Source organism: Nerophis ophidion, linkage group LG06 (assembly GCF_033978795.1).
Source record: "Nerophis ophidion isolate RoL-2023_Sa linkage group LG06, RoL_Noph_v1.0, whole genome shotgun sequence".
Lineage (NCBI taxonomy): Eukaryota > Metazoa > Chordata > Actinopteri > Syngnathiformes > Syngnathidae > Nerophis > Nerophis ophidion.
The window spans coordinates 47571454-47595361 of NC_084616.1; the positions used below are offsets into that span (position 1 = coordinate 47571454).

At 39.9% G+C, this 23908-nt stretch overlaps 1 protein-coding gene and 1 long non-coding RNA gene across 8 annotated transcripts in view; one reads left to right on the forward strand and one right to left on the reverse strand.

The window, feature by feature from the left end:
* Positions 1–23908, reverse strand: part of rerea (arginine-glutamic acid dipeptide (RE) repeats a) — a 346862-nt gene that overhangs the window by 93318 nt on the left and 229636 nt on the right. The gene's annotated exons all lie outside the window — the stretch shown is intronic.
* LOC133554799 (uncharacterized) lies at positions 6477–17923 on the forward strand. Its single transcript, XR_009807218.1, has 8 exons — positions 6477–7642; positions 8182–8316; positions 11863–11938; positions 12855–12932; positions 13466–13543; positions 14076–14153; positions 16607–16678; positions 16795–17923. It is a non-coding gene; the product is annotated as an uncharacterized LOC133554799 (long non-coding RNA).

A 23908-nucleotide genomic window follows, 5' to 3' on the forward strand; every position in this document is an offset into this window, starting at 1 on the left:
CAATGAGCTACCTGCTGCCATCTACTGGTATGGAAGAGTATTACATGGTTACTCTGCTGATCTCCAGACTGCACAGACACTCTACAACGGCACATTGTTTGCGGATTATAATTATTGGTTTGCAAAAAATATTGTTCCGACCAATTAGGTGAAATTGCATAATTTCCCACGGCACACCAAACAATATTTCACGGTACACTAGTGTGCCGCGGCACAGTGGTTGAAAAACACTGCTCTATGGTGTATGTGTGTGGGGCAGGGGGTTTGGGTTGGTGTGTTTTAACACCAGCGCCAGAGTTCCACTTCTTTCAAGGAATAAAGCAGGCTTGGATACATTTTCTCTACACAGATTAATTTGGTACAATGCACTGTTAGCAGGTCGGATACACACTGAAATTAGCTTAGCATGTTTGGTAACTATTGTTCTTTTCTTTCTCTCAAGCTGCTGGAACTCACCAACAGTGCTCTGTCGCTTCACATAAAAAAAACAAAACAAACAAAAAAAATCCCTGACAGGGATGATGCCAAAGTGTGCAATTTAGAGAAACCAGATTAAACTGGTCTTCCCCGTGGCCTCCTACCGGTTGGACGTGCCCTAAACACCTCCCTAGGGAGGCGTTCGGGTGGCATGCTGACCAGATGCCCGAACCACCTCATCTGGCTCCTCTCGATGTGAAGGAGCAGCGGCTTTACTTTGAGTTCCTCCCGGATGGCAGAGCTTCTCACCCTATCTCTAAGGGAGAGCCCCGCCACACGGCGGAGGAAACTCATTTCGGCCGCTTGTACCCGTGATCTTATCCTTTCAGTCATGACCCAAAGCTCATGACCATAGGTGAGGATGGGAACGTAGATCGACCGGTAAATTGAGAGCTTTGCCTTCCGGCTCAGCTCCTTCTTCACCACAACGGATCGGTACAACGTCCGCATTACTGAAGATGCCGCACCGATCCGCCTGTCGATCTCACGATCCACTCTTCCCCCACTCGTGAACAAGACTCCTAGGTACTTGAACTCCTCCACTTGGGGCAGGGTCTCCTCCCCAACCCTGAGATGGCATTCCACCCTTTTCCGGGCGAGAACCATGGACTCGGACTTGGAGGTGCTGATTCTCATTCCGGTTGCTTCACACTCGGCTGCGAACCGATCCAGTGAGAGCTGAAGATCCCGGTCAGATGAAGCCATCAGGACCACATCATCTGCAAAAAGCAGAGACCTAATCCTGCGGTCACCAAACCGGAACCCCTCAACGCCTTGACTGCGCCTAGAAATTCTGTCCATAAAAGTAATGAACAGAATCGGTGACAAAGGACAGCCTTGGCGGAGTCCAACCCTCACTGGAAATGTGTTCGACTTACTGCCGGCAATGCGGACCAAGCTCTGGCACTGATCGTACAGGGAGCGGACCGCCACAATAAGACAGTCCGATACCCCATACTCTCTGAGCACTCCCCACAGGACTTCCCGAGGGACACAGTCGAATGCCTTCTCCAAGTCCACAAAGCACATGTAGACTGGTTGGGCAAACTCCCATGCACCCTCAAGAACCCTGCAGAGAGTATAGAGCTGGTCCACAGTTCCACGACGAGGACGAAAACCACATTGTTCCTCCTGAATCCGAGGTTCGACTATCCGGCGTAGCCTCCTCTCCAGTACGCCAAATAAACCTTACCGGGAAGGCTGAGGAGTGTGATCCCACGATAGTTGGAACACACCCTCCGGTCCCCCTTCTTAAAGAGAGGAACCACCACCCCGGTCTGCCAATCCAGAGGTACCGCCCCCGATGGCCTGGGAACGCCTCGGGATCCCCCGGGAAGAGCTAGACGAAGTAGCTGGGGAGAAGGAAGTCTGGGTTTCCCTGCTTAGGCTGTTGCCCCCGCGACCCGACCTCGGATAAGCGGAAGAAGATGGATGGATTAAACTGGTTCGATTAAAACCTTTGACATATGACATTATGGCCACTAAGGTTGCGCTATAGATACGATGTAAATGATATACATTTGGCCGAAGATAGAGCTTTTAAAGTACCAGTAGAAAAAACAAGTTGAATTTATAATCCTAATTGCATTTCATTGTAGCCATTAAACCACATCCAATTGAAAGAAGTATCACTCCTGTTTATTTTTGTTGGCCAAACTGTTGTACTGAAACACTAGGAGGCGTTGCAAAAGAACAAAGCTTGTTTATTAGACTATCTTCATCAGTCAAACTGCTTTCAGTTTTATATTAATATAAAAAAGTACTATAAAAATAAAGTTTTTATACTATATAGTAGGGGTGTAACGGTATGTGTATTTGTATTGAACCGTTTTGGTATGGGGGTTTCGGTTCGGTTCGGAGGTGTATCGAACGAGTTTCCACATTGACATATTAAGTGGCATACCGCATGTTGTGTAAACAATGCACACCGAGGCACAACACGGCATGCTAGCAACGAATGGGCTACGATACACTGACCATACGCCCTCTTTTCACCGGACATGTTATCTTTTGCGGAGCTGTCAGGGCGGGGTTTCTTAAATGCCTCAAATGTCCGGCATTTTGACTTAGGGTTGTGTGTATTTTCAATCTACGTTCAGGGTAAAGAAGGGGTTAAAAACAAAACAAATTGTGTGCGCAGCAAAATTCATGAGGGAGGGGCAGAGACAGAGAGGGCAGAAGAGTTATGATAAACGCACATGTGTCGCCAGGCTCTGCTTTTTATCCATAGATTTATCAGATTTTATTTTTTATGATCTAAAGTAGGGGTGAAAAAAGTGTGCCCCAGAGGCCATTTGCAGCCCACAGCTAATGTTTTAAAGGCCCACGGCACGCAAGATCTCATCCCGTGGGGTCAAAATGATCATGAAAATGAGCAAAAATCTCAGAACCACAGGGGGGGACATGGTGAATGACCTGCAGAGAGCTGGGACCAAAGTAACAAAGGTTACCATCAGTAACACACTACGCCGACAGGGAATCAAATCCTGCAGTGCCAGGCGTGTCCCTCTGCTTAAGCCAGTGCATGTCCAGGCCCGTCTGGAGTTTGCCAGAGAGCACATGGATGATACAGCAGAGGATTGGGAGAATGTCATGTGGTCAGATGAAACCAAATAGAACTTTTTGGTATAAACTCAACTTGTTGTGTTTGGAGGAGGAAGAATACTGAGTTGCATCCCAAGAACACCATAACTACTGTGCAGCATGGGGGTGGAAACATCATGCTTTGGGGCTGTTTTTCTGCTAAGGGGACAGGGCGACTGATCTGTGTTCAGGAAAGAATGAATGGGGCCATGTATCGTGAGATTTTTAGCCAAAACCTCCTATCAGTGAGAATTTTGAAGATGCAACGTGGCTGGGTCTTCCAGCATGACAATGATCCCAAACACACCGCCCGGGCAACGAAGGAGTGGCTCCGTAAGAAGCATTTGAAAGTCCTGGAGTGGCCTAGCCAGTCTCCAGACCTCAACCTCATAGAAAATCTGTGGAGGGAGTTGAAAGTCTGTGTTGCTTGGCGACAGCCCCAAAACATCAATGCTCTCGAGAAGATCTGCATTGAGGAATGGGCGAAAATACCAGCTACTGTGTGTGCAAACCTGGTAAAGACCTATAGTAATCGTTTGACCTCTGTTATTGCCAACGAAGGTTATATTACAAAGTATTGAGTTGAATTTTTGTTATTGACCAATATGACCGATATACACACACACACATATATATATATATATATATATATATATATATATATATATTGCAAGTTGTCCCACTTGGAAATCATGGAGGGGTCAAATACTTATTTTCATGACTGTGTATATATATATACAGCCAAGAAAATAAGTATTTGAACACTCTGTATTTTGCAAGTTCTCCCACTTAGAAATCATGGAGGGGTCGGAAATTTTCACGGTAGGTGCATGTCCACTGTATGAGAGATAACCTAAAAGAAAAACAATTTATTCATGTGATACAGCTGAAAATAAGTATTTGAACACCTGTCTATCAGCTAGAATTCTGACCCTTAAATACCTTTTAGTCCGCCTTTAAAAGTCCTCCTCTACTACACTGTATTATCCTGAATGAGATGCACCTGTGTGAGGTCGTTAGCTGCATAAAGACACCTGTCCACCACATACAATCAGTAAGACCCAAACATTCAGCATGGCTAAGAGCAAAGAGCTGTCCAAAGACACCAGAGACAAAATTGTACAACTCCGCAAGGATGGAAAGGGCTGCGGAGAAATTGCCAAGCAGCTTGGTGAAAAAAGGTCCACTGTTGGAGCAATCATTAGAAAATGGAAGAAGCTGAACATGACGGTCAATCTCAATCGGAGTGGAGCCCCATGCAAGATATCAACTCGTGGGGTCTCAATGATGCTAAGAAAGGTGAGGAATCAGCCCAGGACTACATGGCAGGACTTAGTCAATGACCTGAAAAGAGCTGGGACCACTGTTTCCATGGTCACTGTTGGTAATACACTAAGATGTCATGGTTTGTAATCATGTATGGCACGGAAGGTTCCCCTGCTTAAACCAGCACATGTTAAGGCCCGTCTTACGTTTGCCAATGACTATTTGTATCATCCAGAGTAGTCATGGGAGAAAGTTTTTTGGACAGATGAAACCAAAAATTTACCTTTTTGGTCATAATTCCACTATGCGTGTTTGGAGGAAGAAGAATGATGCGTAAAATCCCAAGAACACCATTCCTACTGTGAAGCATGGGGGTGGTAGCATCATGCTTTGGGGGTGTTTTTCTGCTCATGGGACAGGATGACTGTATTGTATTAAGGAAAGGATGACTGCAGCCATGTATTGTGAGATTTTGTCCAAAAACCTCCTTCCCTCAGTCAGATCATTGAAGATGAGTCGTGGCTGGATCTTCCAACAAGACAATGACCCAAAGCACACAGCCAGGAAAACCAAACAGTGGCTCCATAAGAACCATATCAAGGTTTTGGAGTGGCCTAGCCAGTCTCCAGACCTAAATCCAGTTAAAAATCTTTGGAGGGAGCTGAAAGTCTGTTACTAAGCGACAGCCCAGAAACCTGACTGATCTAGAGAAGATCTGTGTGGAGGAGTGGGCCAAAATCCCTCCTGCAGTCTGTACAAACCTGGTGAAGAACTTCAGGAAACGTTTGACCTCTGTAATTGCAAACAAAGGCTTCTCTACCAAATATTAATGTTGGTGTTCAAATACTTCTTTTCAGCTGTATTACACAAATAAATTGTTAAAAAATCCTATTGTGATTTCTGGATTTTTCTTTTTAGGTTATCTCTCATACAGTGGACATGCACCTACCGTGAACATTTCAGACCCCTCCATGATTTCTAAGTGGGAGAACTTGCAAAATAGCAGGGTGTTCAAATACTTGTTTTCTTTTCTTCACTATATATATATATATATATATATATATATATATATATATATATATATATACACAAACAAACAAACAAACACACACACACAGACACACACAAACAAACACAACCTCTGCAAAAGAATCAGAATTTATCCATCTAAAATGTTCACTGTTAAATGTATTCCTAAATTTCTTGAAGAGGAACATGACTGTTATTTTTTTCTTCATATACGGAAATATGTCCGAATTAATAGGAAAACAGAAAAAGTTGACCATAGTACACTACCTCCCACGGAGCAGTGGGTTGAAAATGGAGCACACTAACCTACGCTAACCTTGGCTGCTCTTCCTACAAAATGGCCAGCCACAGTCTAATGTAAATATTTGTCTTTACCGCCAACACACTTTCTGCCACATGATGGTCTTAGCATGAAAGCCAAAGAGAGAGAAACAGAAGAGTACTAAGGAAGCGAGGATGAAAAAAAATAACACAATCAGTCATAATGATGATTAGTTTCAGAGGAGCAAGACAAAGCGCCGAGCAGTGATTTAGGTGGCGCACAAAAATGAACAAGGCTATTGACTAGAACGCAGATCCAAGTGAGACTTCAAACGCGGGCTGTGTGAGGACAGATGGAGGCAGTTAGGGGAGCTCATATCTGCTGTTCAGATCACAATACTGACTTTATTTCTCAAGCTCTGCCTCTCAGCCAGACACAGATGTACAGCCCTGCCAGAAAACATTGTCATTTCTGCCTTCAGCCTTTCATTTAAACGCCTCAAAGCATACTCTCTTTGATACCTGCCTTTCTGTGCGTGTGTGTTGTGTTTGTGTGTGCGTGTGTGTGTGTGTCAATAGAGACTTATCCGCTCTCGAGGCAAAAGCCATGAGTCAGAAACACACACACACACACACACACACACACACACACACACACAGCAAATGGCTGCTGACATTTTAGGGACAACACACATTTGTGTTGTGCAAAGTGCATCAACCTGTTTGGTTTGGAGGGCCTTCACTTGGGAGCCATTGTTTTTAGCTTTTCATGATTAGCATAGTTTGAAAAGCTAATGAGACGTCTCACTTGTACTGTCTGGATAAATGCGGTGGGGGAGGATATGAATATTAGACTTTGGGTGTGTGTGTGTGTGCGTTTGTCAAAGTGACATATGGGGACATTTTTATGAAATTTCACCTTACATATGAGGACCTGTTGAAATATGGGGACATTTTCCATGTCCCCATATTTCCCGCAATGCTATCGTGTTCTAGACCCTCCCAGCATGTTCCCAGACCAAAAATCTCTAAAGTCTTCATTTGTCAAATTTTCAGAAAAAGTGTGTGAAAGTGTGTGTAATTTTTTTGGTCACCTTCGATTTTGCCCCTAGTGGCCATCTTTGCTATTAGGACACACACACACACACACTTGTCCTCATATGTCATATGTCCTCATATGTCATGTGGGTCAGAAACTTACACACTCCAACATTTTGAAAAACATCTAATCATTACAGCAATAAACATACTTTTGAATTCTAAATCAAATAACACATTTTCAACTGATCTGATGATCTTAACCTTTTTTATGTTAGTTTTATCTATTCATTTGGTTTATCTGGAGAGGATTTGTGCTGGACAATCAATAATAAAGGGATTATGGTGATGATTTAATCGGTTTGATTCAGTATTTTACTGTATTGGGCTTTTTTCTATTCTGTTGTCTAAAATACAATGCCGCACAATAATTACTTTAAATGTGCCTGAAAAAAAACCTTCAACCTTGATTGAGACAAAGGCGATAATTCAAATGCAATTCAAACTACATCCACTATTTAATATTTTCAAATGGTTACAATAGCACATGATTTTGGTATTTTTATCTTTGGGACAAATTTTGGATTCAATTGGGGATTGTTTTTGGAGGTATTCACTTCACATTGTGTTCAAGATGCTTACTTCCGCCCACTCTGAAGAGTCTCGGCGTCTGATTGGTCCAATTTTCAGTTAGGCGCTGCCTGATTGGCCAGTGGATGATGTCTGCTCCTAACAGAGGGCTAAATCACTAGTTAACTATTTTCATCTTGGAAGTTATACAGCTCACGTATCACACTTAATATTGAATATATATAAAAAGGGTTTTCCAAAAGGACCATTTATAATCGAAATACAAAACTTCACACACGATTTTGAGCACAACAGAGCGCTCAGTGAACAGTACTTCCGGGACGTGCAGCACCAGAGGGAGACATCTATCTTGGCCACAAACCATCTTTGACAGTCTTCGGCAGCATGGTTGAATCAGGTGAGCATAAAATGGAGTTTAAAGTAATTAAATAGACCAATGTTTTTTAACATAGGAAAATAGTTCATTATAAAGAACAGTAAAATGTTTTTTGTTATTAATTGCAACCAGATTTGATTTTATGAGGTTAAATAAAGCATTTCAGTTCTGGGCCAAGGCCAAAAGGCATTTAATTTTTTTTTTTTTTAAAGTTGCATGGAAGATTATAAGTAGCAGTGATTGTCACACACTAGGTGTGGTGAAATTATTATCTGCATTTGACCCATCATCCTTGATCACTATGCAAGTAAACCTTGTCTTAATTTTAAACAAGACAGACTAGAGTTCTTCAAATTGTTTATACTTTTTCTCAAATACAAATATTTCAAGCTGATAAGCACTGTCGAGTAGGCATGTTACTGATATTCTTACATTAGTTCTTTGTTTGAGAAGCTTCATGTCTGCATTGAGCCTAAATTTAACAGTTTTTGAAGGGTTTAGTTCTTTGTTTTATTTCTGTGTCACTGACTTTTTTTCATTTTTATGTTTGGATTTGTTAGGCGCATCAACACATGATATAGACATCGTGCCCAAAAGAAGAGCGAGATGTAATCCTGAGGCTGAAGCCACCGAGTTTATGTGATCTGGATGTGACAAGTCTTGTTTTAAGGCCCAGTGGATCAATGATTGGAAAGGTATGTCTTGTTATGTATCATATCAATGGTAACTGTATCAACATCTCATTTGGATCATTTCCTTACTGTCTAATAGAGGTTGTATTATATGGCTTTAATTAGAAGTGTTTGGAATAACAGCGTTCCACGTCCCAAGAGCTAGCTTCTGTAGCCGAGGATCGGACCGCCAAGTGCCCTGCCTTCGGCTGCCGCCCAGCTCACAATGCACCCGACCTCTATGGCCCCTCGGAGTCTTGTTCACGAGTGAGGGAAGAGTGGATCGTGAGATCGACAGGCGGATCGGTGCGGCGTCTTCAGTAATGCGGACGTTGTATCGATCCGTTGTGGTGAAGAAGGAGCTGAGCCGGAAGGCAAAGCTCTCAATTTACCGGTCGATCTACGTTCCCATCCTCACCTATGGTCATGAGCTTTGGGTCATGACCGAAAGGATAAGATCACGGGTACAAGCAGCCGGAATGAGTTTCCTCCGCCGTGTAGGGGTGCTCTCCCTTAGAGATAGGGTGAGAAGCTCTGCCATCCAGGAGGAACTCAAAGTAAAGCCGCTGCTCCTCCTCATGGAGAGGAGCCAGATGAGGTGGTTCGGGCATCTGGTCAGGATGCCACCCGAACGCCTCCCTAGGGAGGTGTTTAGGGCACGTCCAACCCGTAGGAGGCCACGGGGAAGACCCAGGACACGTTGGGAAGACTATGTCTCCCACTGGCCTGGGAACGCCTCGGGATCCCCCGGGAAGAGCTAGACGAAGTGGCTGGGGAGAGGGAAGTCTGGGCTTCCCTGCTTAGGCTGCTGCCACCGCGACCCCACCTCGGAAAAGCGGAAGATGATGGATGGATGGATGGATGGTATAACAGCGGTATATGAAAACGATGTTACTAATGCTGTTACTTTTACCGGTAACGAGTAATCTAATAACTTTTATGTACGCTACAACGCTGTTACGATGCGTTTGATGTAATGTGGCATGCTACTTTTGATGTGATTGTATGTCAACAAGACAGCGTTAGAAGCACAAAAGGTTTAGTGCAGGTAATATCTTTTTACTAATGAAAGCAACCCCCGGAAGTAATTACGAACACGATATCAAATAGAAAGAGGCCTCATCCACACGCAAACAAAAACATTCAACAGAACTATCTTAACTGCCACTGCTAAGCTAAAAAATACAGCTGAACTATTCTGCTATGTCTGGGCGCTGACGTCCCACTTGGCAAAAGGCACAGCTTTTTAAAGGCACACACACACTCTGCTCTCGTGAAATGTCTCTCAACTGCATATGCTAGATATTTAAAACTTTTCTTTTTCAAGTAACACATTAATTACAAACCCCGTTTCCATATGAGTTGGGAAATTGTGTTAGATGTAAATCCAAACGGAATAATTTTTTTTACAAATAATAATTAACTTAGAATTTCATGGCTGTAACACGTGCCAAAGTAGTTGGGAAAGGGCATGTTCACCACTGTGTTACATCACCTTTTCTTTCAACAACACTCAATAACCGTTTGGGAACTGAGGAAACTAATTGTTGAAGCTTGGAAGGTGGAATTCTTTCCCATTCTTGTTTTATGTAGCGCTTCAGTCCTTCAACAGTCCGTGGTCTCCTCTGTCGTATTTTACGCTTCATAATGCACCACACATTTTTGATAGGACTGCAGGCCGGTCAGGAAAGTACCTGCACTCTTTTTTTATGAAGCTGAACACGTGCTGAATGTGGCTTGGCATTGTCTTGCTGAAATAAGCAGGGGCGTACATGAAAAAGTTGGCGCTTAAGTGGCAGCAAATGTTGTTCCAAACAGATGGGTAACTTACAGATGTGTAAGTTACCCATGCCTTGGGCACTAATGCACCCCCATACCATCACAGATGCTGGCTTTTCAACTTTGCGTCGATAACAGTCTGGATGGTTGGCTTCCCCTTTGGTCCGGATGAAACGGTGTCGAATATTTCCAAAAACAATTTGAAATTTGGGCTCGTTAGACCACAGAACACCTTTCCACTTTGCATCAGTCCATCTTAGATGATCTCGGGCCCAGAGAAGCCGGCGGCGTTTCTGGATGTTGATAATTGGCTTTCGCTTTGCATAATAGAGCTTTAACTTGCACTTACAGATATAGCAACAAACTGTATTTGGTGACAGTGGTTTTCTGAAGTGGGCTTCACGGTGGCAGAGGGGTTAGTGCGTCTGCCTCACAATACGAAGGTCCTGCAGTCCTGGGTTCAAATCCAGCCTCGGGATCTTCCTGTGTGGAGTTTGCATGTTCTCCCCGTGAATGCGTGGGTTCCCTCCGGGTACTCCGGCTTCCTCCCACTTCCAAAGACATGCACCTGGGGATAGGTTGATTGGCAACACTAAAAATTGGCCCTAGTGTGTGAATGTGAGTGTAAATGTTGTCTATCTGTGTTGGCCCTGCGATGAGGTGGCGACTTGTCCAGGGTGTACCCCGCCTTCCGCCCGATTGTAGCTGAGATAGGCACCAGCGCCCCCCGCGACCCCAAAAAGGGAATAAGCGGTAGAAAATGGACGGATAGATGGGTTTTCTGAAGTGTTCCTGAACTCATGTGGTGATATCCTTTAGAGATTGATGTCGGTTTTTGATACAGTGCCGTCTGAGGGATCGAAGGTCACGGTTATTCAATGTTAGTTTCCAGACATGCCGCTTACGTGGAGTGATTTCTCCAGATTCTCTGAACCTTTTGATGATATCATGGAGCGTAGATATTGAAATCCCTAAATTTCTTGCAATTGCACTTTGAGAAACGTTGTTCTTAAACTGTTTGACTATTTGCTCACACAGTTGTGGACAAAGGGGTGTACCTCGCCCCATCCTTTCCTGTGAAAGACTGAGCATTTTTTGGGAAGCTGTTTTTATACCCAATCATGGCACCCACCTGTTCCAAATTAGCCTTCACACCTGTGGGATGTCCCAAATAAGTGTTTGATGAGCATTTCTTAACTTTATCAGTATTTATTGCCACCTTTCCCAACTTCTTTGTCGCGTGTTGCTGGCATCAAATTCTAAAGTTAATGATTATTTGCACACAAAAAAACGTTTATAAGTTTGAACATCAAATATGTTGTCTTTGTAGCATATTCAACTGAATATGGCTTGAAAAGGATTTGCAAATCATTGTATTCTGTTTATATTTACATCTAACACAATTTCCCAACTCATATGGAAACGGGGTTTGTACTTAATTTAATAATTATTTACATTTATGAAAGAGTAATTCTGTTTGTAATTGAATTTTTTGTCAAGTAACGACTATTATTATTCCTTTTTAAAACAGATATTCCAAACATTGTTAATTGATAAACTGTTTTATCAGGATATGGTGTATTTGCTCTTGCATCAATTTAAAAAGGTTCTTTTGTGGTCGAGTACCGAGGGAAGTTCATCTCAAGACATGAGCGGGACAAGAGACAGAAACCCTCTATAAATATCTTTACTATTTATCTGGCATTATATGCTCATAATGTTAACAACAAAAAGTGCTGATAATGTTATAATTAATAAGTTCTAACATTATTTTTATGTGTTTTGTTGCAGACACCAACTGTTGATGTTCTATCTCAACATTCTCCAGATTCATGTGAGCGATAAACCGACTTCATCCCTCCAACAGGTTATTACTTGACTATTTTACTATCCATCCATCCATCCATTTTCTACTACCTGTCCCTTTTTTGGGGTGGCGGGGTGTGCTTGAGCCTATCTGAGCTGCATTCGGGCGGAAGGCGGAGTACACCCTGGACAAGTCGCCACCTCATTACACGGCCAACACAAATAGACAACATTTACACTCACATTCACACACTAGGGCCAATTTAGTGTTGCCAATCAACCTATCCCCAGGTGCATGTCTTTGGAGGTAAGATGAAGCCGGAGTACCCGGAGGGAACCCACGCAGTCACGGGGAGAACATGCAAACTCCACACAGAAAGATCACGAGCCCAGGATTTAACTCAGGACTACTCAGGACCTTCGATTTGTGACACACATGCACTAACCCCTGTACCACCGTGCTGCCCTATATCTGCTAAAAACTTGACACAACCTATACTTCAAAAGACATTTAATCCTTTTAACCTCTCACAGATCAGTTTATATGACAACATTTTTTAAGCGTACATCCATGTTAGTCAGTGTGGAAATAACAACTCATGTTTAGCAAAACAGGAGATGTTACAGGTCAGCAACATGAATTCTGTATGTGATCACTTGTCATGTACTCATATTGTTTGAACTAAAAAAGACTTCAGTGTGTTTCATATAAGGTCCTCATATTTTCTGAACCACATTAGTGTGTGTTACAATGTTTAATTCAAAGCTTTAAAATGAGTGTTTCAATCCAGGTCCTCATATTTTCTGAACCACATTTTAGTGAATGTTACATTCTTAAATAATAGTCTAAGAGCTAAAACACTATAAAAATCTTTACTGTTTATGTAGAATTATAACTCAGAATATTATTAACCAAAAGTGGTTGTTAATGTTATAATTAATTAGTTCTGACATTATATTTTTGTGTTTTGTTGCAGACACCAACTGTTGGGGTTCTATCTCAACATTCTCCAGATTCAGATGTGAGCGATAAACCGACTTCATCCCTCCAACAGGTTATTACAAGTCTATTTTTACTATATCTGCTCTAAATGTGACCCAACCTATATTTTGAAAGACATTTATTAATTTTAATCTCTCACAGATCAGTTTATTTGACAACATTTTCGTAAGGGTACATCCATGTTAGTCAGTAAGGAGTTTGGAACTCATGTTTAGCAAAACAGGAGATGGTACAAGTCAACAACATACATTCTACATGTGACCACTCGTCATGTCCTTATATTGTTTGAACCAAGAAAGACTTAGGTGTGTTTCATATAAGGTCCTTATATTTTCTAAACCAGATTAGTGTGTGTTACAATGTTAATGTCCAAGCTTTAAAATGAGTGTCTCAATTTAGGTCCTCATATTTTCTGAACCAGATTTTAGTGTGTTTTATATTCTTAATTAATTGTCTAAGAGCTGAAACTCTGTAATAATCTTTACTATTTATCTGGCATTGTATGCTCAGAGTTTTATCAACAAAAAGTGCTGATAATGTTATAATTAATTAGTTTTGACATTATATTTTTGTGTTTTGTTGCAGAAACCAACTGTTGAGGTTCCATCTCAACATTCTCCAGATTCAGATGTGAGCCATTAACTGACTTCATCCCTCCAACAGGTTATTACATGTCTATTTTTACTATATCTGCTCTAAATTTGACCCAACCTATATTTTGAAAGACATTTATTTATTTTAATCTCTCACAGATCAGTTTATATGACAACTTTTTCGCAAGGGTACATCCATGTTAGTCAGTAGGAAGTTTAGAACTCATGTTTAGCAAAACAGGAGATGTTACAAGTCAACAACATAAATTCTACATGTGAGCACTCGTCATGTCCTTATATTGTTTGAAGCAAGAAAGACTTAGGTGTGTTTCATATAAGGTCCTCATATTTTCTGAACCAGAAAATGTGTGTTACAATGTTAATGTCAAAGCTTTAAAATGAGTGTCTCAATTCAGGTCCTCATATTTTCTGAACCAGATTTTTGTGTGTGTTACATTCTTAATGAATTGTCTAAGAGCTGAAACTCTGTAATAATTTTTACCCTTTATCTGGCATTGTATGCTCAGATTTTTATCAACAAAAAGTGGTGAGAATGTTATAATTAATTAGTTATGACATTATATTTTTGTGTTTTGTTGCAGAAACCAACTGTTGAGGTTCTTTCTCAACATTCTCTAGATTCAAATGACAGCCATAAACCGACTTCATCCCTCCAACAGGTTATTACATGTCTATTTTTACAATATCTGCTCTAAATTTGACCCAACCTATATTTTGAAAGACATTTATTAATTTTAATCTCTCACAGATCAGTTTATATGACATCATTTTCGTAAGGGTACATCCATGTTAGTCAGTAGGGAGTTTGGAACTCATGTTTAGCAAAACAGGAGATGTTTACAGCCGGTTTCTACAGCGCTGTTTTCATTGATCAAAGTATTTTTTCGGTGGTCGTGTTTTTGTTACATAACTTGTAAATAGTGCGCAAATAATAGGCTATATATATATATATATATATATATATATATATATATATATATATATATATATATATATATATATATATATATATATATATATATGTATATAAATACATTCAAACCCCGTTTCCATATGAGTTGGGAAATTGTGTTAGATGTACATATAAACGGGATACAATGATTTGCAAAGAATTTTCAACCCCAATTCTGTTGAATATGCTACAAAGACAACATATTTGATGTTAAAACTGCTAAACATTTTTTTTGCAAAGAATTTAGGGATTTTACCATCTAGGGTCCGTAAAATTATCAAAAGGTTCAGAGAATCTGGAGAAATCACTGGACGTAAGCGATGTACTGCATTAAAAACCGACATCAGTGTGTAAAAGATATCACCACATGGGCTCAGAAATACTTCAGAAAACCACTGTCAGTTACTACAGTTGGTCGCTACATCTGTAAATGCAAGTTAAAACTCTACTATGCAAAGCAAATGCCATTTATCAACAACACAGAGGAACGTCGCGGGCTTCGCTGGGCCCGAGATCATCTAAGATGGACTGATGCAAAGTGGAAAAGTGTTCTGTGGTCTGACGAGTCCACATTTCAAATTATATATGGAAATTGTGGACGTGGTGTTCTCCGGAACAAAGAGGAAAATAACCATCCGGATTGTTATAGGCGCAAAGTTCAAAAGCCAGCATGTGTGATGGTATGGGGGTGTATTAGTGCCCAAGGCATGGGTAACTTACACATCTGAGAAGGCACCATTAATGCTGAATGGTCCATACAGGTTTTGGAGCAACATATGTTGTCATCCAAGCAACATTATCATGGACGCCCCTGCTTATTTCAGCAAAACAATGCCAAGCCACGTGTTACTTCGTAGTAAAAGAGTGCGGGTACTTTCCTGGTCCGCCTGCAGTCCAGACATGTCTCCCATCGAAAATGTGTAGCGCATTATGAAGCGTAAAATACGACAACTTAAGCTCTACATAAAACAAGAATGGTAAAGAATTCTACTTTCAAAGCTTCAACAATTAGTTTCCTCAGTTCCCAAACGTTTATTGAGTGTTGTTAAAAGAAAATGTGATGTAACACAGTGGTGAACATGCCCTTTCCCAACTACTTTGGCACGTGTTGCAGCCATGAAATTCTAAGTTAATTATTATTTGCAAAAAAAAAAAAGTTTGAGTTTTAACATCAAATATGTTGTCTTTGTAATGCTTTCAATTGAATATGGGTTGAAAAGGATTTGCAAATCATTGTATTCAGTTTATATTTACATCTAACACAATTTTACCAACTTTTTTGTATATATATTAGGGCTGGGCAACGATTAAAATTTTTAATCGAAGTTAATCGCACTATTTCTCTTATTAATCGTGATTAACTGCATTGTATACGCAAAGCCCAATAATGAATTCAAAAGTAGTGTGTAGTGCACCTTTATTGGAATATTCTCCCACATGAACAAAAGCGCCAAAACATTTGTTGTGCAAACACAATTTAAATCAGTCCTTGTTAAACAGTAGCAGTTAAATAGCATATTTTATGAAAATCAACTCAAAAAATGTAAATACAAACATTTAAGCTTATTGCCACTGCCAGGGTATTTAAGTTATCCTGTTTGTTATGGAAAATAAATATAATCTACATACAAATCTCTGAGCCACAATCATAACATCTGAACAGGCAATTTCTGAGGTAACAGCAGAAACATTTTTTTTTGATCAGGGATCTTATGTTTAAAAAACTTATATTATAGGTAGTGGGCTGTTTTAGGGAATTTTTGATCAAATCCTTAGTAGCAATATTAATAATGTTGTGTTTATTCTGCGTAGTGCACTTAAAATAATTATGACCATATCTGTTTGCTTGGTGCTTTGATAAACTGAACGCATATACATGGTACTATATTGTAATGTTATGAGCCAGGGGAAAAAAGAACTACCCTACCCAGCATGCAACAGGAGTGACGAGCATGCACGGTAGCCCGGGATAGGTTGTGTCGCCATGACGGCATCTTGTATGTTGTGATATGCACGCTCTGAAAGCAAACGTTAAGAACTCAGCCAACACTCCTGGTCTGCATTATTCATAAATGGACAGACAACACACATACTCCGCTGCTTCACAAAGCACAATATGTTAAATGTTTACTTTTACAGTTTTCTAATTCTTCCCTTCAGATTGACAGCAGGACAAATCGCTGGAAGTGGGTATGTCTCAAGCTTCTTCCACTTGGTCCACTCCAAAGCGGGGTAAATAAATAATCCACATCATTTACTAGAATATTATATTACGTTTTGCACCTTTTCACTGTGTTATAGTCATTATTCCTTCAGTAAGAAATTGTATTTTGTCTCCTTTATGACAGCTGCAAAGGGGAAGAAGTGGAAGCAGTTGAATGACACATGTTGCATTTTGTAACTGGCAACAAAGTACCAGGTAAAAAAGATTGTGAAGCCTCCCTCCATAAAGAACTAGTAACTCTACAGGACAGAGATTGGCTTGACATCAAGTACTACATCCATAACAGAATTATATTTAAAAAAGGAAAAAAAAATGTTTTCCCACATCTTCTGTGGTAGTTTGAGTATGTTACCAGCAATTAAAAAAGCAAAATAAACAGCAAGCGTTTTGTATTTATTCCAGATAATTCTTAGCGACAAAATCCACAAAAACAATTCAGTTACACTTAATCGACAATTACATTTTTACCCATGTTTCTTTTAAACTATTCTTGGTTTTAGATTACAGTAGCATGGGATTGGGATTTTTTTTTTAAATGACAACACATCAACTAAACCAACTCAGGTGGTTTTGTTAAGTCTCTGATGTCATTAGCCTCATATGTCACATGAACCTGAAATCTTTAACACTCTGTGATGTCATGGTTGTCATATTTCACAAACTTGAAATCTTAAACACTCTGTGACGTCATGGTCATCATATGTCACATAAACTTGAAATCTTAAACACTCTGTGACGTCATGGTCATCATATGTCACATGAACCTGAAATCTTTAACACTCTGTGATGTCATGGTTGTCATATTTCACAAACTTGAAATCTTAAACACTCTGTGACGTCATGGTCATCATATGTCACATAAACCTGAAATCTTAAACACTCGGTGACGTCATGGTCATCATATGTCACATAAACTTGAAATCTTAAACACTCTGTGACGTCATGGTCGTCATATGTCACATAAACTTGAAATCTTAAACACTCTGGTCTTCATTTGTCACCTAAACCTGACAAGTCCTCATATGTACCATAAAAATCAGGTTCAGAAAAAAACAAAAGAGTTGCAAAAATCTCAATAGACCACTGTGTGTCTAAAATTCTGGTTCACTAACCGTCTGATTCCCAGGCCTGCAGGACCATTGGAAAGGCATGTCCCCATATGTCACGTTTTTGTCATAAGTCCTCATATGTCACCCAAACACGTATGTGTGTGTGTGTGTGTGTGTGTGTGTGTGTGTGTGTGTGTGCGTACGTGTGTGCACATAATGGACACTTGCCCAGCTGACTAATCCGGCAGTACCCTGTGTGTATATACAGTATGTGTGTGGAGCCTCCAGGGCAGAAGATGGCAAAGAATATGCTACTGGCTGACTGTGCAGTAACGGAAGACAGGAAATTAGAAAGCTTGCTACAGCTGGCCTAATTGAACACAAACACACAAAACAAGAACACGCGTACACACACAGTGTCTAAAGATACAATGGCATTTTCCACTATACAGTCACGATCAAAAGGTTACAAGGTTCTATGGAGCACAATGTCATGGCTGTCTTGAGTTTCCAATAATTTTTACAACTCTTATTTTTTTTGTCAGAGTGATTGGAGCACATACTTGTTGATCACAAAAAAACATTCATGTAGTTTGGTTCTTTTATGAACTTATGAGATTACTGAAAATGTGATTAAATCTGCTGTGTCAAAAGTATACATACAGCAATGTTAATATTTGGTTACATGTCCCTTGGCAAGTTTCACTGCAATAAGGCGCTTTTGGTAGCCATCCACAAGCTTCTGACAAGCTTCTGCTTGAATATTGGACTACTCTTCTTGACAGAATTGGTGCACTTCAACTAAATTTGTTCGTTTTCTGACATTTCCATAATAAATTCATAAAAGAACCCAACTTCATGATTGTGCAGCACGGTGGAACCGGGGGTTAGTGCATGTGCCTCACAATACGAAGGTCCTGAGTAGTCCTGAGTTCAATCCCGGGCTCGGGATCTTTCTGTGTGGAGTTTGCATGTTCTCCCCGTGACTGCGTGGGTTCTCTCCAGGTAGTCCGGCTTCCTCCCACCTCCAAAAACATGCACCTGGAGATAGGTTGATTGGCAACACTAAATTGGCCCTAGTGTGTGAATGTGAGTGTGAATGTTGTCTGTCTATCTGTGTTGGCCCTGTGTTAAGGTGGCGACTTGTCCAGGGAGTACACCGCCTTCCGCCCAAATGCAGCTGGAATTGGCTCCACTACCCCCTGCAACCCCGAAAGGGACAAGCGGTAGAAAATGGATGGATGGACTTCATATATGTTTTTTTGTGACAACAAGTATGTGCTCCAGTCACACTATCGCAAAAAAAATAAGAGTTGAAAATTGGAAACTCATGACAGCCATAATATTAAAGTTAAAGCACCAATGTCACACACACACACGGTGTGGCGAAATTATTCTCTGCATTTGACCCATCACCCTTGATCACCCCCTGGGAGGTGAGGGGAGTAGTGGGCCGCAACGGTGGCCGCGCCCGGGAATCATTTTTGGTGGTTTAACCCCCAATTCCAATCCTTGATGCTGACAAAAACGGAGGTAATGGGTCCCATTTTTCTAGTTTTTGGTATGAGTCGGCCGGGATTGAACTCACAACCTACCGATCTACGGGCTGACACTAGGCCACTGAGTACTTTACATTATGTTCTTTACAAGTGTATGTAAACTTTTGATCGCAACTGTATGTAAAAAATTAAGTTTCACACTAAAGGAGTGTTGCGTGAAGGAGCTAATTACATAAACGTACAAATATTGATGAAAAAAGTGTGGGTAAATTGTAAAAAAACGCATGGAAATTGTCAGCATCTTGTATGCATACAACGGTGTCATGGGTGTGTTTCAACATTGACTTCATTGTTCCGATCTCCTGTTTCCATGCCAATGTCATATCAACACTGCATGAGTAGTCTTACTCTTGATTTTAATCATATCTAACCTACTTACAGTTTAACAGGATAAACCTTGTTGAATGATATGAAAGCATTTGTTAATTACAAAGAGTATTATCAAAGTTTAGGTCAGCCTGTTTACAAAACAAACTACCGTATTTTTCGGATTATAATTCCAGGGGACGGTCGTGGTCCAACGATGGTAAGAAACTTTGATGTAGACAAATAAATCTTAAAAGGGGTCATATTACAACTTTTTCGTACATTCTAAAAACATTTTCTTCTGGTCTACATAACATGAAACGGTGGTTCTTTGTTCAAAAATTTGCATAAATTATCTTTTACAGACCATCTTCTAGCCGCTTTCTGACCAACTCTTCAGGGTGCGCCGTTTTGTGGACGGTCTCATTTACATGCCGAGGTCTTTCCTCCTCTTTTTTAACTAGTTTTACACTATTTTGTGTAATTTTGCAGCCATACACCTTAGTCATATAACTCGGCATGTGAAACACGCTATCTGATAGCATGTTAAGGTTAACGCATTAATTTTTTAGCATATTTTACAAGCATTTACTAGAGACATATACCATGGTTTGTGACAATTTGTAACTGTTAGCATGCTAACGTCAACGTGTTAACTGTTTGCGCTAGTTTTATCCTTTTTCCCCTAATTCCGCAGCCATACACCTTAGAGCCATATAATTTGGAATGTGACACATGCTAACTTTTAGCATGTCAATGTTAGCAAACTAGCATGCCAACATTAACATGCTCACATTTTGAGGTAATTTTACAACCGTTTAATCCAGAGTCATATAACTTGGTATGTGACACTTATTAACTGTTAGCATGCGTAACATTTGCATGCTAGCAAGATAACATTGAGTGCTAACTTTTTATCGATAATTTTGCCCTTTTTTCTCTACTTTCGCAGCTATAGACCTTAGAGTCATATAAATTGGTAGGTGAAATGTGCTAACTGTAAGCATTGATTGATTGATTGAAACTTTTATTCCCTAGATTGTACAATACAGTACATATTCCGTACAATGACCACTAAATGGTAACACCCGAATAAGTTGTTCAACTTGTTTAAGTCGGGGTCCACGTTAATCCATTCTTGGTGCTATTGTTAGCACACATGCTAAAAGTTAGCATTTTGATGTAAGCATGCTAACATTTTAGGCTAGCTCTGTAGCTCATTTTCTACGGTTACACCTAAAGCTTACGGATTCAAACACTCGGCATCATCTTAAAAGTACAGCGGCTTCCGGTGACCCCCAGCCAGAGGTCCAGGGCACAGATAGCAGGCCCATCAAAATGTCCATGGGAATTTTCTACTTCCTTTTTAATATTCATGTGAATTATTAGTTTTTTTTTTATTTCAAACACATCCAATACAGGTTGTAGGATTGGTTACTAAGTAATCAATTACTTTATGTACGCCTATTATTTGGTCATTTCTAACTTATATAGTGCTGGTCTTTAACAGCTTCTGAAAAAAATGCACATGGTATGGTTCTGATTTTAACATCATTTACGTTGCCAAAAAAGCAAAAGCATGATAGCAATTAGGAGAGAAGACATAGAGTTAGCCTTCCCTGACTTATATCTATCTGGCTCTGCACTTACTGTGTTGAGTCAAAGTAAACATCTGGATCATATTATTACAAATGGCCAGTCTGATGACCAAATATTTACAGGCAGCATCGAAAGTTGTAAGCTTAAGCAAACATGCTGTGTCCAAATTCAGCATGTGCACAATTTCTGTGAAGATCTAAATTTTTAAAGTGTGTGCTACACTTCTGTATACTGGCCACCTGTGGTGTTGGTATAAACTAGCCAGTGTTAGAAATATTCTAGTGGCTTACAATGACAAAAAAAATGTTGACGCCGGAAATAGGCGTCAACTAAAAAGCTACTTGATACATTTGGAGCTTATTTTAGTTGCACTCTGGTGAAAAGCAACGCTGGAGAAGTCGTCACCTCATAAACCGTCATACTAAAAAGATATTTGAAGCCAGCAGAGCCAAACGTCAGTTTGTGAGGTATTTACATCATAAAACAGTATATTTTTAGTCTACTTTTCTGAGAAACATTTTCCAGACTGATATGAAAAATGACCACTGTATATGACACTGCTTCTCATGATGTAAATGTTGGAAGACACTAAAGTGACCATTATTGTTTTACACTTGTAACACTGGATGTTTACATTGTTATTTTAAAGACAGCAACTATGGGTCTTTTTTAAAATATTTGCTTGAAACAGCAGATGTTCCTGAAAAATTGTTTGCACTTACAAATACTTGTTTGTTTTGATAAATATGGCTAGAACAGTTTAACATTATATTTGTTTTCAGTTACATTAAGTATGTTAATCCTAAACATTCCTGACATTTAATTTTACACTCTATGCCATTTTTAGCAAGCTTTTTTAACATCCAACCTTGGCCTTAAAACCGTGATATTATCGAGATTTAATAACGTTACATCCTTAATGTACATGTATGTATATATACAATATTTATATGTAATATATATATATATATAATATGTCTCTCTCTATATACATATATATATATATATATATATATATATATATACGTATATATATACCCACATATATATATATATATATATATATATACATACAGTGGGGCAAAAAAGTATTTAGTCAGCCACTGATTGTGCAAGTTCTCCCCCTTAAAATGATGACAGAGGTCTGTGATTTTCATCATAGGTACACTTCAACTGTGAGAGACAGAATGTGAAAAAAAATCCAGGAATTCACATTGTAGGAATTTTTAATAATTTATTTGTAAATTATGGTGGAACATAAGTATTTGGTTAATAACCAAAATTCAACTCAATACTTTGTAATATAACCTTTTTTGGCAATAACAGAGGTCAAATGATTACTATAGGTCTTTACCAGGTTTGCACACACAGTAGCTGGTATTTTGGCCCATTCCTCAATGCAGATCTTCTCGAGAGCAGTGATGTTTTGGGGCTGTCGCCGAGCAACACGGACTTTCAACTCCCTCCACAGATTTTCTATGGGGTTGAGGTCTGGAGACAGGCTAGGCCACTCCAGGACTTTCAAATGCTTCTTACGTCTTTTATACAGATAACGAGTTCAAACAGGTTCCATTAATACAGGTAATGAGTCGAGGACAGAAGAGCTTCTTAAAGAAGAAGTTACAGGTCTGTGAGAGCCAGGGATCTTCCTTGTTTGAAATGACCAAATACTTATTTTCCACCATAATTTACAAATAAATTCTTTAAAATTCCTACAATGTGAATTCCTAGATTTTTTTCCCCATTCTGTCTCTCACAGTTGAAGTGTACCTATGATAAAAATTACAGACCTCTGTCATCATTTTAAGTGGGAGAACTTGCACAATCGGTGGCTGACTAAACACTTTTTTGCCCCACTGTATATATATATATATATATATATATATATATATATATATATACATACACATATGTGTATTTATATACAACATAACTACCAACATTAAGCAAAAACAGCAAAGCAAAATTAATTTTAAATGTACAAATTTTCAAAGTTTGAGAATGATTGGTTTACACCACAAACTAATGAACAATCAACAATGCCTCTACTAGTTGCAGACAAATAAAGCACTCAATTAGCCACAAATAATGTGTTTAATCGACAATCAATTTCACAATCACCAGAAATGATTGTGATTCTGATTAACGGTGGATAATCACGTTCATCCCTGCTTCTCCGTATGTGTGTGAGTTTGCAGAAAAGGCGGAACGTCTCTCTGTGTTTGCGCGCCAAGTTACTCTTAATATTTGTGATTGGTCTAACAATATGTGGCAGCAGTCATTTCTGCATGCATGCTCATAGACAATCTGCCTAGCAGTAAACACGCCCAGGCGAGTGGTGATTCATAGCTGGGAATTGCTGATGTGAGAGCGAAGGCATGCAAAAACGGATCCTTTAACTGAAACCGGACAGGCGGCTTCGCACGTGCCTTGGAACAGCTCAACCAGTGGTGATTGTACTGTCTTATCTAGCGACTGCTTCTGTAGATAACCATCTTCTCTTTCCTCCCGCCCCATCTGTGCGTCTGAAGGTGACCTTGCCTATCAGTGCGTCTCTGGCGACGATACTGGTCCTTATCAGTAATACATCATGTACGCTGTGAAACAGAAGCAGTGGGAGGAGAGGGGTGGGGGGCATCAAGCATATTTACAATATGTAAATAATTGCATGCAAATGACCAATCTGCGTGTGACTATAATAGCAGTGCAGATGCAAATAGGCATG